The sequence below is a fragment of the Heteronotia binoei genome, chromosome 9, assembly GCF_032191835.1.
Source record: "Heteronotia binoei isolate CCM8104 ecotype False Entrance Well chromosome 9, APGP_CSIRO_Hbin_v1, whole genome shotgun sequence".
Taxonomy (NCBI): domain Eukaryota; kingdom Metazoa; phylum Chordata; class Lepidosauria; order Squamata; family Gekkonidae; genus Heteronotia; species Heteronotia binoei.
Window position 1 is genome coordinate 121,409,022 of NC_083231.1, and position 18,398 is coordinate 121,427,419.

The following is an 18,398-nucleotide window of genomic DNA, read 5'->3' on the forward strand; positions in this document are numbered from 1 at the left end:
AGGGTGTGGCTGATTTTGCACCTGGATCCAGAAGGAAGCCACCATCCTTTTTGCCTCCCTGGAAATGAAACATTTTGCCAGCAATCCAGTGTTTGTGGTGTAGGACAGTTCTTAATCAGTTGTTACCCTTCCCCGGAGCACAGAGAAGAGCCCCTTTTTTTCGGAATGGATGTTCCACCCAATGTTTCTCAGCACTGGCGTGGACTTGGGGAATACCCAGGAGGCATTTTGGCTCTGCATTGAAGCATCCTTCCTCAGCTCTTCCTGTCTACCAGGCCTGCAGGGAAGGGAAATCCGACGGGTCATTCTTCTCCGAGGATTTACATTTCCACACGTGCCGTCTGGGCAAATCCCTCCCCATCAGCTGGCATCAATTCCCACACTCTGGAGCCATTTTGGCGTCACATTTTTATCAGGAACAAGAAACCAGCCAGGTCCGAGTACCCAGCACGGTGTCAGGAAGAAAAGGTACATTTTCATTACCTGATTCTCTGGTCCAGCTTGGAATTTGAGGCGCTTCATCAGTCGGAAGACCTAAAGAGGGGGCTTGCAAACAACCGGCCACTGTTGGGGCGGCTCGAGTCCATCCCGCAGTCATCTAATAGTAGTGCCTGCTTTGTGGATCTAGGGTTTCCAACCTCCAGGTGGTGCCTGGAGATCTCCTGGCATTACAACTCGTCTCCGGACAACAGAGATCAGTTCCTCTGGAGAAAACGGCTGCTTTGAAGAGTGGACTTTGTGGTGTTATATTCTGCGGACTTCCCTCCCCAGGCTCCACCCTCTTCAGGCTCCATTTCCGAATCTCTAGGAATTTCCCAACCCAAAGCTGGCAACGAAGTGAGTCGCTGTTCAAGAGTCACGGATGGAGCTTCAGGGCAAACCTGAGTCACTCCTTTTTCAGATAACAAGCCCCCTGGGGGGGTGGAAATCAAAGGTTAATCTCGAAAGCGGATTGGGAGGAAATATTTTATCATCGACATAAACGGTTTCTACCGCTTTTCTGGCGGGAGTTCTGGACTCTCATAGCCACCTCAGGAGTCTCCGATTTTGTTTGAGCCACTGCGTACCTTTGGAATTCTGACGCAAGATGGTGGACGCAACCACAAAATGGCCACCGTGGGAGGCGGCGCCAACCACAAAATGGCCACCGTGGGGGGTGGAGCCAACCACAAAATGGCCACCGTGGGAGGCGGCGCCAACCACAAAATGGCCACCGCGGGGGGTGGAGCCAACCACAAAATGGCCACCGTGGGAGGTGGAGCCAACCACAAAATGGCCACCGTGGGAGGGGAAGCCAACAACAACAAAAATGGCTGCGCACATACATGCACACTCGGGGATGTGCAAGAATAAAAACCAAGAATGTGGCAGGAGCTGTCACTGAAGCGTTTTTGAAGTTCTTCTTGGCCAATCAGTTCTCCAGTGGCTGATCTGATACCTGTCCTTGCCCCACTCGCTTTCTAAACACCCTTGGAAGGCACTTGAAAAAGTGCCGGGGGCACATTAATGCCCACAGGTGCCATTTTGGAGACACCTGAGCTACTCGATTCCTAGAACGTCCAAGGAGGAAGCCCCCATCTGTTGAATTCTTATCTGGTGTTTGGTGGCCCTAAAAGAAAACAAGGGGGCCATCCTATTTGAATTTCTTCTTATCCCTTAGATGTTGAGTTTCCAAGACAACAGCTAGAAAGAGATAGAAAGGGAAAGCCAGTCGTGCCAAAAATGGCCATTGCAAAAAGCCTATTAAGGTTTTTTTTTCCCCTCCCAAAGAAAAAACGATATTATCAGGGTTCGTGTACTCTGTGCCAAAAGGAAACGTTGAAATTCTGCACCCAAGGAGACCCAAACGTTCCTTTATCAGAACTGCAAATTAAATTGATCAGTTATATATTGAGTTCAGGGCTTTTTTGAAGCAGGAATTCCTTTCTTTGCATATTAGGCCGCACCCCCCAATGTAGCCAGTCCTCCAAGAGCTTACAGTAGGCCCTGTAAGAAGAGCCTTGTAAGCTCTTGGAAGAATGGCTACATAAGAGGGGAGGGGTGTGGCCTGACATGCAAAGGAGTTCCTGATACAAAAAAAGCCCTGATTGGGTTGTACCGCACCACAGATAAGAAGGAACAGGGGTCTAACGTTTGGGAATAACTGCACCACAGACCTGAAGCGGTTAAATAGCGATTTCTTTCCCCCCAGAGGATCCTGGGACTTGTAGTTCTATAAGGGGAAACTAGGGATCCGGAAAAATAACTGGTACCCTGGCCAGACTTAAATTCCCAGGATTCTTTTTTTTTTTTTCTTTTTGGGGGGTGGGGAGGAACCGTGACAGTTAACATTATAATTTGTACTTTAGCTGTAGTCTCTGTAGGATAAAAAACTGAAAGGTAGGTTTTCACAGATTTAAGAATGAGGAGTTGGTGATAGGCTAAAACCAGTCTCCCTGATAGGCTATCCCTCTGTATTCATTTATTGTAGGGAAGCAGTCGTGTGAATACCCAGCTCCAACCTATTTGCAGTGGTACAATCCTGATACCACATTATATGTGAATTAGGCTTGCAGCAAACGTAGATGAAAACATTGAGCAATATACCCCCAGAAAGTCGGACCAGAACCAACGGGTTGAAATTAAATACAAAGAGTTTTCGGCTAAACCTTAGGAAGGACTTCCTGAGAGTTAGAGGGGTTCCTCAGTGGAACAGGCTTCCTTGGGAGATGGTGGGCTCTCTTTCTTTGGAGGTTTTGAAACAGAGGCTAGATGGCCATCTGAAAGCAATGAAGTTCCTGTGAATTTTGGGGGAGGTGTTTGTGGGTTTCCTGCCTTGTGCAGGGGGTTGGACTAGATGGCCCTGGAGATCCCTTCCAACTCTAGGACTCTATTCGGAAGAACTTCCTGACCGTTAGAGCAGTTCCTCAGTGGAACAGGCTTCCTCCTTAGGAAGTGGTGGGCTCTCCTTCCTTGGAGGTTTTGAAACAGAGGCTAGATGGCCTTCTGACGGCAATGAAGATCCTATGAATTCAGGCAGATTATGGGAAGGAGGGCAGGAAGGGTTGCATTGATGCTTCTTGTGGCCCTTTCGTACAGGCCCAGGGAAATGCTGATTGCCACTTTGGGGCCAGGAAGCCAATTTTTTCCAGGCCAATTTGGCCAGAGATCTCGGAGGGTTTTCCCTCCCCTCATCTGCTGGGCATGGAGCAGGAGTCTCTGGGGGTGTGGGCGGGGAGGTGTTTGTGAATTTCCTGCATTGCGCGGGGGGCGGGGGGGACTCGATGCCCCTGGAGGTCCCTTTCAATTCTATGGTTGACTGCAGAACATTTCAGCAATGGAATTCACTTACCGATTTAAGTTGGAACCTCCTCCAGGGGGATTCAAGAAAAGGTAAGGCAGGGATGTGACGGAAATGCTTAAGCCTCAAAGTCACCCCCCCCCCTGCAGCAGAAATAGGGTTGCCAATCCCCAGGTGGGGGCAGGGGATCCCCCGGTTTGGAGGCCCTCCCCCGCTTCAGGGTCGTCAGAAAGCAGGGGGGAGGGGAGGGAAATGTCTGCTGGGAACTCTGTTATTCCCTATGGAGATTTATTCCCATAGAAAATAATGGAGAATTGATCCGCAGGTATCTGGGGCTCTGGGAGGGGGCTGTTTTTTGAGGTAGAGGCACCAAATTTTCAGTACAGCATCTAGTGCCTCTCCCCAAAATATCCCCCAAGTTTCAAAACAATTGGACCAGGTGGTCCAATTCTATGAGCCTCAAAAGAAGGTGCCCCTATCCTTCATTATTTCCTATGGAAGGAAGGCATTGAAAAGGTGTGCCGTCCCTTTAAATGTGATGGCCAGAACTCCCTTTGGAGTTCAATTATGCTTGTCACAGCCTTGATCTTGGCTCCACCCCTAATGTCTCATGGCTCCACCCCCAAAGTCCCCAGATATTTCTTACATTGGACTTGGCAACCCTAAGCAGAAAGCCGACTTTGACATTGGGTTGGATCTCTTCCAAAGCAGTGTTCTGTCTGCAGAGTTTAATTCAGATCAAAAAGTGGAAGGACGGGGCGAGTGGATTGGAGCCTTAAGTGAGGCAGGGCGGTAGAGTCCACTGAGGGTTGGTGGGATGAGCTTAGGGTTGCCAGGTCCAATTCAAGAAATATCTGGAGACTTTGGGGGTGGAGCCAGGAGACATTGGGGGCAGAGCCAGGAGCAAGGATGTGACAAGCATAAATGAACTCCAAAGGGAGTTCTGGCCATCACATTTAAAGGGACCACACACCTTTTAGAATGCCTTCTTTCCATAGAAAATAATGAAGGATAGGGGCACCTTCTTTTGGGGCTCATAGAATCGGGCCCCCTGGTCCAATCCTTTTGAAACTTGGGGGGGTATTTTGGGGAGAGGCACTAGATGCTATACTGAAAATTTGGCACCTCTACCTCAAAAAACAGCCCCTCCAGAGCCCCTGCCACCCGTGGATCAATTCCCCATCATTCCCTATGGGAATCGTTCCTGGAGGTGCATAATGGCTGTGGGGGTGGAGCTTCCCCCGCCGGCCGGCTGGCTGGGGGAGGGGGGAAGCCTGTAAAACCAAGGGATCCCCCGCTGGGACCTGGGGATTGGGAAGCCTAGATGAGCTACTGCCAGTGCCGGATTAAACCCTGTGGAGGCCAGTAGATAGTCAAAATCTCAGGGGCCCCCTCACAAATTATCTCCGAGTCAGAGCGCCTACCCCACTGTCCACAGCCCCTGCTGCAGGCTCCAGGTACCTTCTTAAAAGCCCCTTTGACTAAGCTGTGGGGGAGAGGCAGAGAGAGGCAAACTTGGCGACAACGCAGGCAGCAGCCACACCAAGCTAGTGCGACAGAGAGCCAGTTTGGTGTAGTGGTTAAGTGTGTGGACTCTTATCTGGGAGAACCGGGTTTGATTCCCCGCTCCTCCACTTGCAGCTACTGGAATGGCCTTGGGTTAGCCATAGCTCTTATCTGGGAGAACCGGGTTTGATTCCCCACTCCTCCGCTTACAGCTGCTGGAATGGCCTTGGGTCAGCCATAGCTCTGGCAGAGCTTGTCCTTGAAAGGGCAGCTACTGGGAGAGCCCTCTCAGCCCCACCTACCTCACAAGGCGTCTGTTGTAGGGGGAGAAGATAAAGGAGATTGTAAGCCGCTCTGATTCAGAGAGTAGGGCGGGCTATAAATCTGCAGTCTTCTTCGATTCCACACTCTGCTACTTGAAGCTGCTGGAATGGCCTTGGGTTAGCCATAGCTCTCGCAGGAGTTGTCCTTGAAAGGGCAGCTGCTGGGAGAACCCTCTCCAGCCCCACCCTCCTGACAGGGTGTCTGTTGTGGGGGAGGAAGATAAAGGAGATTGTAAGCCGCTCTGAGTCTCTGATTCAGAGAGAAAGGCGGGGTATAAATCTGCAATTCTTCTTCCTGCAGGGCTTTTTTTTGTAGCAGGAGCTCCTTTGCATATTAGACCACACCCACTGATATAGCCAATCCTCCAAGAACTTACAGGGCTCTTCTTCCAGGGCCTACAGTAAGCTCCAGGAGGATTGGCTACATCAGGGTGAGTGCGGCCTAATATGCAAAGGAGTTCCTGCTACAAAACAAAAAGCCCTGCCGTCTTGTAATAACGTGAGATCAGACCTCAAGACCTCAGTTGAAAAAATCTCATAAGTCTGCTTTAAAAACAAAAAAATAAATTGGGACCCAGAACGGAATCCTGATGAGGGTTTTTTTTGTGGGGGGGGGGGGGGAGAGGAGACTAAAACCCATTTCTGCCAACACAAGTTACCGCCTCCTTTCACAGCCAACTTGTAGTTAGTTTTGAGTTTAAGCTATTTTTGTAAACTCTTCTGCAAGATTTGCACAACGCGCAGCCATGTATTTCTATCCCCATCTCCGGGAGCACAAAGGGCCATGCCTCCTCGGGCCGGGTAGGAGGAGCTGCAAAGAAAAAGAGGCCCCAGAATACAACGTTCATTCTAAAACTCTAGGCACACTGCATGCTGGGAAACTTGGCCTTCCTGGAGAGCGCCACCCTCACGTTGATGGTCAAGGTGGCCATTTTGTCAACCCCCTGCACTCAAAATGCCAGCAAAGGGATGCACGGAAGAGATTCGCGAAGAGTTCGTGGACAAAAAACCCTCGAAGAATGCCTCGAAACCAGCAGAAAAGTTGAAAAAAACGGGAGGGAAATGGGAAAAGCTTCAAAGAGAAGCAGGGGGAGTGAATGAAGCCTGCAAAACGCCACCTTTTGATAACTTTTTAACACGCTTCTTTTTTTTCCCGGCGGCAACAACGAACCAGAGCCGAACTGTCGTTCTCGACACAGCACAGACACTTGAATAAACTTAACCTTAAAAATGCAAGAAAAGTCAGTATTTATTTCTATAAAAGGATTTTAAAAGAAAACAAAAAACCCAAGAAGAGGGGTTTTTAAAAAAGAAAGCTAGTTACTCAGCATGTGTCGATATCTGCTCATCGTAAGGGATTGTTTTAACTGGGAGTCGGAATTTCTTTGCTCGTCTGTCCACAGTGGAAGAGGCCAGATCCTGAGGCTGCTTGCCACTGGCACCATTTTGTTTCTTCTCTCTGCCCCTTCTCGCCTTCACGAAAGAAGACATCAGGGGGACTGTCACTCCCTCCCTCTGGCGCAAAGAGAACCGAAGAGCGGAATCCGGTCTTTGCGCCCTTGATTTCTGTGTCCTCCTGCGGGTAACGCCACTGCAGACCTGTGGTTGTTCAATCCAAGCCTTGGGGGTCCCTGATTAATCCAGGAGTGTACCTGCCTGACTTCATTTCGCTGGATGCCACACCATTTCTTTCTTTTTTGAGGAGGGCTATATCTTTGTCCAACGAGTCCTCCAAGCCATGGAGTTCAACTGGACAGAAGGGCCGAGAGGAACGAACTAGAGTTTCCTGCCCCACCGTCGGCATCCGGGAATCTCACATTTCAAAGGGCACGGAAAACGAGAGAGCGCAACCCCTTGACCGTGTACAATGCAGGAAGTCGTACGTACGGGAAGTCATGGTTTTGTGCTGCCACCTCGGTGTCCAGAGGGAAGGACAGATTTTTAAAAAAGGGTTATTGGATCAGAGGCCAAAGTGTCTTTGGGGAGGGGGGCGGGATAGTTCATCTCTAGATTTGGAGGGTTGAGGGGGGATGGAGAGGGGGAGGAGAGCAAAAAAGTTTATTTATTTATTTATGTATTTATTTATTTATTTATTTTGTCGATGGGATGGCCTAGCTATTGATTTATTTTTTTAAGCAAAATGGCAGGACTCCCTTTTGGGTTTTATGGTGGCATTTTTCTGCTCACGAGCTGTGGTGTAAGTGGAGCCATAGGTGTGCGACTGTGTTCTCTCTCTTACTGTGATGAATCTGTCTGATTGGAGCATGGCCTTCTCCCCGTTACCCCCGCTGCCCTTTACGCCACAGTGAGAACAGAAAAGAGGGAATGATAAATAGGTGCCGATAGGAGGGTAGCCGGGATTCATTCTCCCCATCTGTGTGCCATCTTCCCTGCACCTTAAAAATGATGAGCCAGGTCTATATTTTGTGCTTGCTTTGCTTTTTTTGTTTTAAAAGTGCTTTTTTGGTTAGGCAGAGATCCAAAAGATCACCAACAATCAGGAGTTTGGAGATTTCCCAGAATTACACCTGATCTTCAGACAACAAGGATCAGTCTCCCTGGAGAAAACTGGATATTTTGGAGAGTGGACTCCATTGAATCACACCACACTGGGGTTCCTCTTTTCCCCAAACCCCACGCTCCTAGAGTCCCCAGCTGGGCAGTGGCGGGACTTACCAGCAGCATTGCTGGCAACGCAAGGACATCACTTCCAGCGTGCACCGGAAGTGACATCATCACATTGCTGGAGATGCTTGGTTCTTTGAGCAAGAGCTCGATTGTCATTACGAGTTCTACCATAGAGTTTTTACTGAAACACCAGAGCATCCCCACATTGTCAACGATGTGATAGCATCACTTCTGGGGCACACCAGAAGTTACGTCACTGGCAAGGCTTTTTTCATAGCAGGAACTCCTTTCCACAGTAGGCCACACCCCCTGATGCAGCCAATCTTCCAAGAGCTTAAAGGTTCTTAATACAGGGCCTGCTGTAAGCTCCAGGAGGATTGGCTACATCATGGGGGTGTGGCTGCATATGCAAAGGAGTTCCTGCTACAAAAAAAAACTGTCTAGGCCTCAGTTTGCTGCCGGTAAAAGCTCCCCACTGTCTGCCAGTTGCCAGGGTAACTGTACTCCTTTCCACAGTCTCCAACACCAAATCTCCAGGAATTCTTCAACCTGCAGTTCGCACCCCTAAGCTCAGTCCAGCCAAAATTCAGCACATCTCGCTGGTTTCCATGGGAAAGAGTGGTACTTGCTTTTTTAACCGATAGGAATTGACAGTGCTCAATGTTGGCTGCGTCGTCCCCCTGAACTTTTGGGAGTAAATTTAAATTTAAGCCAAAAAAAAAAAGAAGAAGAAAGTTGTTTGAAAATGATGTCAGCACAGCATTGGGGAGGGAGAGTGCGATAAATGTGCATTCCAGGCTTAAATAGGATCACTGCCATGCCCTCATGGGGATAGAAACATTAACAAGTATTTAACTGTTGGAGATAAAACAGAACTGTAAATGGCATAATTGGGTTTTAGGGACCAACGGCTCACATAAATCCACGCTTGAATTTCCGCCCCTTCTTGTATTGCGGCCAGGCCTTTTTTTGCAGCAAGGACTCCTTTGCCTATTAGGCCACACTCCCTGATGTAGCCAATCCTCCTGGAGCTTACAGCAGGCCCTCTACTAAGAGCCCTGCAAACTCTGGGAGGATTGGCTACATCAGGTGGGCGTGGCCTAATAGGCAAAAGAGTTCCTGCTACAAAAAAAGCCCTGGTCACGGCTGAAATGGGCAGGCGATGCCCCACAATCAGCAATATGTGTCAAGCAGAGAGATACTCTATTGGAATCAAATTTCTCTTCTCTCCACCCCCCCCCCCCAATAGCACCTTTCACTGTGAAAAACAAAACCCTACAAAAATTCCTTATGGTGCTCCAGGGCTTTTTTTTTTGTAGCATGAACCCCTTTGCATATTAGACCACACACCCCTGATGTAGCCAATCTTTCTGGAGCTTATAGTAGGTCCCGTACTAAGATCCCTGTGAGCACTTGGAGGAGTGGCTATATCAGGGGTGTGTGGCCTAATACGCAAAGGATTTCCTGCAACAAAAAAACCCTACATTGGGCCATGCTGAAATTCACTGGGCGATCTTGGACCAATCACACTTGCTTGGCCTATCTTACCTTGCAAAGCTGTTGTGGGGATGAAATGGTGGAGAGCCACGCAGATCATCCCGAGACCCTTGGATGAAGCATTATAGGGCTGCCTATCTCCTGTTTGGAAGCGGAGGGGGCTGATTCCCTGCCATTCCCCCCCTCCGTGTTCATGAAAAAAATCCTCTCCACACATCTCAATTCAAGGACCCCTGGAGACAAGCCCCTTGTAGACGCTGTTTCAGAGAATCTCATTAAAAGATATGAAATCCTCATAAATGGGAACATTGATCGGAGGATTAAATGGTCAGATCTTTACAGAGGCTCTGAGGTTTCTTTCTTCTTTAAAAGAAAGCCCGTATTGGCACGCTCAGATGAATTCCCAGCAGAGGCGCAGAAAGAGACAAGAAGAGACTGAAAGAGGAGTACTTCGTAGAGCCCCGGGTTTTAGATTAGACTGTCAAGAGAATTTGCAGGAGCAATGAATGGACAGACAGGCGGGCTGGGGGAAGTCCTTGAAATCCTGAGTTCAGACACAGAATTCTGTAACAGACAAAATGGAATTCTGAGACTTGAACCCAGGATGCAAGTTGGGCTAACAGGCATTACGGTCCTTATTTTGCACAATTTATAGTTTGTTTGGGAGGGGCAAAAAGCATGATGGGAAACCTTGTTTGGTCACCTGAGAGGCGCTAAATCGACATGTTGAAAACAAGTCAGCCACGAGAGCTAGGAACATATTTTAAAAAGAGGGATTGATTCTAAAGTGGATCCTGTGTAGGGGGGAAAGGTCAAGGTAGTCCCCTGTGCAAGCACCAGTCATTTCCGACTGGGGTGACGTTGCATCACAATGTTTTCACAGCAGACTTTTGAACGGGGTGATTTGCCATTGCCTTCCCCAGTCATCTACACTGTCCCCCCAGCAAGCTGGGGACTCCTTTTACCAAACTCGGAAGAATGGAAGGCTGAGTCAACCCGGAGCCAGCTACCTGAACCAGCTTCCGCTAGAATCGAACTCAGGTTGTGAGCAGAAGTCCATGGGAATTTTAGTCTGTGTAGGGGAAGGCAGATTAAAATTCCCATGGATTCCCTTCTCAGGCCGCATTGTGTCCTACACTTTTTCCTGAGGATCTTGCAACCTTTGAGCCTGGTTTTGGGGGAGACTGCAGGCTGCCGCAGGAAGGGGTGCATGGGAAACATCCATTCCTCTTGTAATTACTAGCAGCATGTACTAGTGACAGCTGAGCTTTTCAGGGCATCCAATCTTGCGCCATTCCACATGTTGGGCCTACAAAATCACAACCAACCCAGAGACAGAATGAGATAACATGGATAACTTGTGCGATCACCCTACACTGTGGGGAATCTCATTTGCCAGGAAAACCAGGTAGGGGGTGTTTATTCTAAAACTGAGCCATTCAGACCACATTGCTACATGTAATCGGGCATGGAAATTCTCTACAAGCGTTATCCTTGTATATCGGACGATATATCAATTTGCGTGGATTTGTCCAAAGTCCTTAATAAGGTTGGCAGCCTCCAGGTGGAATCTAAAGAGCTCTCAAAATTACAATTGATCTTCAGTTCCTCTGGAGAAAACGGTTGCTTTTGAGGGTGGACTTTATGGCATTATGTCCCACCGAGGTTCCTCCTCATTATCCCGTCCTCACCAGAATCCACCCACATATCTCCAGGAATTTCCCAACAAAGAGTAGATTACCCTAGCCAAAAGGGGGAGGAGGGATAGCCAATGCTGTGTTCCCCCTTGTGTAGAAGTCCTGTAGGCAAAAGGGACATGCACATGCTAGGGTTGCCAGCCTCTTGGTGAGGACTGAAGATCTCCAGAAATTACTACTGAACTCCAGGCTACAGAAATAGGTTCCCTTGGAGAAGATGGCTGCTTCAGAGGGTGGAACTCTGTGGCATTAAACCCTCCTTGAACCTCACCCTCCCTTGGCTCTACCCCTAAGATCTCCAGGAATTCCCCACCCATGAGCTGGCAACCCTAGCACATGCCCAGAAGGAACCGGAGCCCATGACAGAGTCAACGCCGCTGTGACAGGTACCTTCTTCGAGATAATCAAAGGGATTTCGCAGCCAGAAAAGTTGGAAAGGTTTGCGGAAGCACTTAAGAGTTAATTGTTCATTCTGAAGTTGTGAAAAAATGTGTCGGTGTGCCAGAAGGAAAGAAAGAAGTTCATCTCTTAAGCTATTTTTTTATTTCTATAAATATATGTATATTTTAGCCTTTAGCAGAAATGTGCCAGTGTTCTGAATACCAAAACGCTCCTTCCCTGTGTCTTGAGACAGATCCCAAATAACAGAGCACATAACCTTACGGGAGTGGGGAAACTGTGAAGGGGGGGAGGGGGCAGGGATAGATATGATATATATGGCAATCAACAAATTCATTGTGGCCAATTCATTGCTGGTGGTTCTCTAAATCTGGAATCTTTCATTGGCGCTTGCAAACTTTTGGGCATGAGATAGTGGCAGAGTTAATAGAGGCTCCTCCAGAAGGTTCAGGAAATTATAAATGCTTGTTGTAGATTTTCCAGGCTGTGTGGCCATTGTCTTAGCATTGTGAGTCCTGACATTTTCCAGCAACTGTGACTGGCATCCTCAGAGGTATAACCCACAGTACTGAAGTTCTCTCTGGGTCAAATTGAGAAGAAGTTGGTAGGCAGGTAATTTATATCTACTCAGGCAGATGGGTTCAAGCTGAGTCATTATGTTGTGATACAAATACAAAATGCCCTACAGCTTACAAAAGCATTACAGATAAGATTAGAATTTCTATAGCCAATCCATATATAAAAGAATCCTCTCAGGTAAGCTCCTCCATTAGCATGTCACAGCCCAGGAAGCTCCCACAAGATAATGACTCAGCCCTAACCCACCTGCCTGAGTAGATATAAATTACCTGCCTACCAAATTCTTCTCAGTTTGACCCAGAGAGAACTCCAGTTTTCTGGGTTACACCTCTGAGGTGCCAGTCACAGTTGCTGGCGAAAGGTCTCACAATGCCAAGACCACAGTCACACCGCCCGGAAAATCTACAACAGCCAATGGACTCCGGCCATGAAAGCCGTTGACAACAAATTATAAATGCTTCTGAATTCAGAGAGGTTTCTTGATTTTTTTTTAAAAAAGCATCAAAATCACTGTTGTTGATATCAGTTTAAATCCATTAAGCTTGAATTCGGCCTATCACAAAGTGGAAATTTTTAGAATTCCTTACCAACAGCATAAACAGCAGCAAACTATTTCAGCAAGAAATGGTTACAAATGGAGGAAGTTACCGTTCCTGTCAAATGTTGCATTACCTCCAAACTCCAGGTTTTACGCATTACAAAGCTGGGCTGAAAAATTCAGATGCCTTTATTGCAGATTTGGGGCATGCTCCATTTTGTTGTCTGAAATTTAATGAGCATTCCAATCCCATTAAATTTTAACACCCTCTCCCAAAGTACCAGAAACCAGGAAACTTTAATTGAATTGGATGCTCACATCCCAAAACACAAAGAGATCTGCCTTTTAAAGTATGCCTACACTGCCGGACTTCCTACACTTCCATTTAAAATCAAACAGCTCACAAAACGGTGAGGGCTGTGGAGAGTATTCCACTGCTAATTACAGCACAAATTTGTGAATTTCCTGCATGGTGCATCCTCGTGCGGCTCTACGCCCCCTGACTCCCCCGCTCCCCATCACACCTTCTCCTCCCCGCTCCCTTCCCCACCCTATGTCAATTTCAATGCCGGAACAGGCTCTAGCACCACATTCCCGGATATCCAAAGGCACGCCTCCCCCCGCCGATCAGGCGATCAGCAGGTCGGGGAGGGACTGTGGCTCAGTGGTAGAGCATCTGCTTGGGAAGCAGAAGGTCCCAGGTTCAATCCCCGGCATCTCCAAAAAAGGGTCCCGGCAAATAGGTGTGAAAAACCTCAGCTTGAGACCCTGGAGAGCCGCTGCCAGTCTGAGTAGACAATACTGACTTTGATGGACCGAGAGGGGTCTGATTCAGTATAAGGCAGCTTCATAGTTCATAAAACTATGCAGCACAGCCACTCTCCCTGTCAGAACCAGCATTCCGAAAGGGCAGCCCCACTGCTGCTGACTCCTCTCCTCCCCACTTCCTGGATGGGAGAGGAGTCAGCGGCAGCAGGGTCACCCTTTAAGGATGCTGGTCCTGACAGGGAGCGCAGCCAAGTGGCGCGGCTTTACCTGCCGATCACCTGATCAGCGGGGAGGGGGTGCTCCTTTGGATAGCCGAGAATGCAACGCTAGAGCCCGTTCTGGCATTGAAATCAACAAGGGGAGGGTGCTGGGGTGCAGGCAAACTAGGCGCCCTAGGCTACTGCCTAATCTGCCTAGCAAGCGAGCCGGCCCTGAGTATCCAGTCAATACTGTGATGCTGGTCAACCCATGTTCCAGCACTCTGTATTATGCAGTGGCCAACAAACAGGGTAGAGAGGGCAAGGCTTTTCTGCAATGCTGTCCCCTAGCACTGGCATCCAGAAGTTCGCTGCTGCTGAATACAGAAGTCTACTTAGTCATCATAGCTAGTAGTAGCCATGGCTGGACCTCTAGATAGATGTCGGATTTATATCCCGCCCTCCACTACGAAGAGTCTCAGAGCGGCTCACAATCTCCTTTCCCTTCCTCCCCCACAACAGACACCCTGTGAGGTAGATGAAGATATTGGATTTATATCCCACCCTCCACTCTGAAGAGTCTCAGAGTGGCTCACAATCTCCTTTACCTTCCTCCCCCACAACAGACACCCTGTGAGGTAGATGAAGATATTGGATTTATATCCCGCCCTCCACTCCGAAGAGTCTCAGAGCGGCTCACAATCTCCTTTCCCTTCCTCCCCCACAACAGACACCCTGTGAGGTAGATGAAGATATTGGATTTATAATAATAATAATAATAAATTTATTTTTGTATCCCGCCCTCCCCCGCCAAAGGCAGGCTCAGGGCAGCTAACATGACACGGTATATACCATGATAATAAATACAATATTACAACAAACAATTGAGCGATTAAAACAAATAAAATTACATTCATAAGTTAAAATTAAATAAACAGTTAAACCATTGTAAATTATACATTTCAGTGCTCTACTCCCACCCTCTACTCCGAAGAGTCTCAGAGCAGCTCACAATCTCCTTTCCCTTCCTCCCCCACAACAGACACCCTGTGAGGTAGATGAAGATATTGGATTTATATCCCACCATCAAAGAGTCTCAGAGCGGCTCACAATCTCCTTTCCCTTCCTCCCCCACAACAGACACCCTGTGAGGTAGATGAAGATATTGGATTTATATCCCGCCCTCCACTCCAAAGAGTCTTAGAGTGGCTCACAATCTCCTTTACCTTCCCCCCCCCCCCACAACAGACACCCTGTGAGGTAGATGAAGATATTGGATTTATATCCCATCTTCTACTCTGAAGAGTCTCAGAGCAGCTCACAATCTCCTTTACCTTCCTTCCCCACAACAGACACCCTGTGAGGTAGAAGAAGATATTGGATTTATATCCCACCCTCCACTCCAAAGAGTCTCAGAGCGGCTCACAATCTCCTTTCCCTTCCTCCCCCACAACAGACACCCTGTGAGGTAGATGAAGATATTGGATTTATATCCCACCCTCCACTCCGAAGAGTCTCAGAGCGGCTCACAATCTCCTTTACCTCCCCCCCCCCCTCCACAACAGTAACCCTGTGAGGCAGATGAAGATATTGGATTTATATCCCGCCCTCCACTCCGAAGAGTCTCAGAGCGGCTCACAATCTCCTTTCCCTTCCCCCCCCCACAACAGACACCCTGTGAGGTAGATGAAGATATTGGATTTATATCCCACCCTCCACTCCAAAGAGTATCAGAGCGGCTCACAATCGCCTTTACCTTCCTCCCCCACAACAGACACCCTGTGAGGTGGGTGGGGCTGGAGAGGGCTCTCACAGCAGCCGCCTTTTCAAGGGCAACCTCTGCCAGAGCTATGGCTGACCCAAGGCCATGCTAGCAGGTGCAAGTGGAGGAGTGGGGAATCAAACCCAGTTCTCCCAGATAAGAGTCTACACACTTAACCACTACACCAAACTGGATCTGCATCATGACCCCCACTAGATGGAATCCTTTAGGGTTGCCAGCCTCCATGTGGAGTGACAGAAGAAAACCCTAAGGTTCCGTGATAACCAGCCTCCAAAGGAGCAATAAGACGAACATACAAATTTACAAAACAAACTTCTATAATATTCAAAACACTCTCAGACAAACCATCTTATAAACGTACCCTGATAGACAGAACACCTAAAGTGAAAATAAAGGACATCGTCTTTGAAAGTTCATGATAAACAGTCCCACGTAGACGAAAATAAATCCACATTCAAAGGAATTCTCGGTCCAGTAGCTCCTGAGGAGACCCTGTAGTGTATCTGAATGGTTCCAATTCCAAATGTATTTAGTACACAGCGTCGCACAGCGACGAGGTAGTACTCTATATATTCCCTCGTTTCACTAGAAGTTTTGACCGGCTTTCAACAACTTTAGCAGAGCATGGCAAGATTTCAGTTCTTTGCACCCAGTTAAGTTACAATTTTACAAAAGTCTCTTATAGTGGTTTGCTTTGTAGATTTGTATAGTTGTCTTACTGCTTCTTTAGAGGCTGGTTATCACGGAACCGTAGGGTTTTCTCCTGTCTCTCTCTGCCGTAATTCTCTGTTTGTTGCACAACCTCCGTGTGGAGCCTGGGGATTTCAATTACGTTTATCGTATAGTGGAGCTACACACAGGAAGCTTATTATAATATAAAATACGCAACCAGGTTGCTACAAGGGTATGCTCTCCGTGCCTTATCTGCCATTGGAAGGTCCGTGCTTTAGGAACCACCCCATGCAAGGAATTGGAGACAAGTCTATGGAACAGGAAGGGAGACCTTTTTTGCACTGCGAGGAAGAAGAGATGGGTTTTCTTTCACGAAAGGACGAATTGGCAAAAGGCAACGTGAGACGAGAGCGGAGAACGCCAGGCCAGAGAGAAAGGGGGCTTTCGTTCGCTAAGGGAGTGACCCGAGAACGGCCTGTCTTGATATTCGTTCTGGTGACTCTCTCGACCCCATTGGGAGACCTTTGTCTTTGGGGGGGGGACACTTGGGGGGGCAGAACTATCATCTGTAAATGCACTTTGATGTCGTTGCTTTTCAACTTTGCCGAATGTAAACAATGCGTATTTAAAAAAAAGGAAAATACAGCTACATGTTATAAGAGCTATTTTATGATTCAGTGGTGAATAAAGGTTCTTCAAGTTAAGCGGGATGGCTCTCGTTTCCTTTGTGGTGTGCCCCATCAAGGGCTGACTTTGGTCTTCATTGGGGGGGGGGGCAAGCCCCATTTTGGGCAGGAGCTCACAGGATCGGAGCTGTGGAACCTCTACTCCAAGGGTGTCAAACATGTGGCCCGGGGGGGGGGCCAAATCAGACCCCCGTAAGGCTCCATTCAAACCCGCGAGCAACTCACTGTCGTCTGCTTCCTTCTCCCCCTCTTGCTCCCTTCTGCATCACCATTTACTTCGCCAGGCTTGCTCAATCGCACGGGAGCACCTCCCCTCCCTTGGGGAGGAAGTGGGGGAAGGAGAGCTTGCTTTGCCAGGCTCTCTCAATCGCACAGCAGAGCTAATGAGCCAAGCCTCTCTTCCTTCAGTTGGCCAAGGCTCAGCGAGCCAGTGAGGTGGATTAGGCTGAGTCTGTGTGTTTGCCTGTGTCCTTTACAAAGTTCATATCTCCCCTATCTGGCATTACATTTCATGACACACATGGCCCGGCCTGACAAGGTGAAGATCCAGCCCTCATAACAAATTTGTTTGACACCCCTGATCTAGCATCACCTGCTACTTCAACCTGAGGGTTCAAGCCGGATCCCAGGTCAAGAAAGGTCAAAGACTGTCCAGACTATGTAAGTAAATGCTTTTATTTATTTTCATCTGTCGCTCACCTTTTCAGACGTGCCTGAAGTCTGCAGAAGTTTCCAGAGATTCTGCAAAACTCGATTTTTAGCTCGACACACCTGCAAAAGGGAAACAACTGGCAGCCTCCCGTTTTGGAAAAACCAATATCTGGGGAGGGCCCATTGGTGCAGCTGAAAGTGCCCATCCAGCATTGCTGTGGCCACATCATCCAAGCGCTCCCTACTTCTTTGGACAGTGAACTGTCTGGGGGCAACATGTCTGGGGCTTCAATTCTTCTTCTGGGTGAGAGAGCAACGGAGAGGCAGGAGCTGTTTGTCAAAATCTGCTTTCTTCTCTTTTTTCCCCCCCTTCTTTTCTGCCATAAACAGAATTTCTATTGAATCTAAAGAACAGGATAGAATTAAGAACCCTAAACATAATATAAGCCACCTTTAAAATGGTTAAAACTCATGGATACATCAATCAAAATATCTCCAGTCGTGAAAGTAAATACTTAAATACCATGAGACTTCAGAATATATAAAGTAGCATGACGACATTAGCACAAATCCCCATTTGCATTCGGTAAATAATCAAAAAATTATTCATGGGATGGAGAATTATGCATGGGATGGAGAAAGCAGAGAAAGAAGTCCTTTTCTCCCTTTCTCACAATACGAGAACTCGTGGGCATTCCATGAAATTGCTGAGCAGTCGGGTTAGAACGGATAAAAGGAAGTACCGTACTTCTTCACCCAAAGGGGGATTAACATGGAATTCCCTGCCACAGGAGGTGGTAGCGGCTACAAGCATAGCCAACTTCAAGAGGGGATTGGATACAAATATGGAGCAGAGGTCCATCAGTGGCTATTAGCCACAGTATATATATGTGTGTGTGTGTGCATGTGTATGGGTATATATATGTGTGTATATGTATGTATGTATATTTGTGTGTGTGTGTATATATAATATACACACACACACATATAGTGGCCACTGTGTGACACAGAGTGTTGGACTGGATGGGCCATTGGCCTGATCCGACAGGGCTTCTCTTATGTTCTTCTGTGACACAGAATGCTGGACTGGATGGGCCACTGGCCTGATCCAACAGGGCTTCTCTTATGTTCTTATGTGACACAGAGTGTTGGACTGGATGGGCCACTGGCCTGATCCACCAAGGCTTCTCTTAT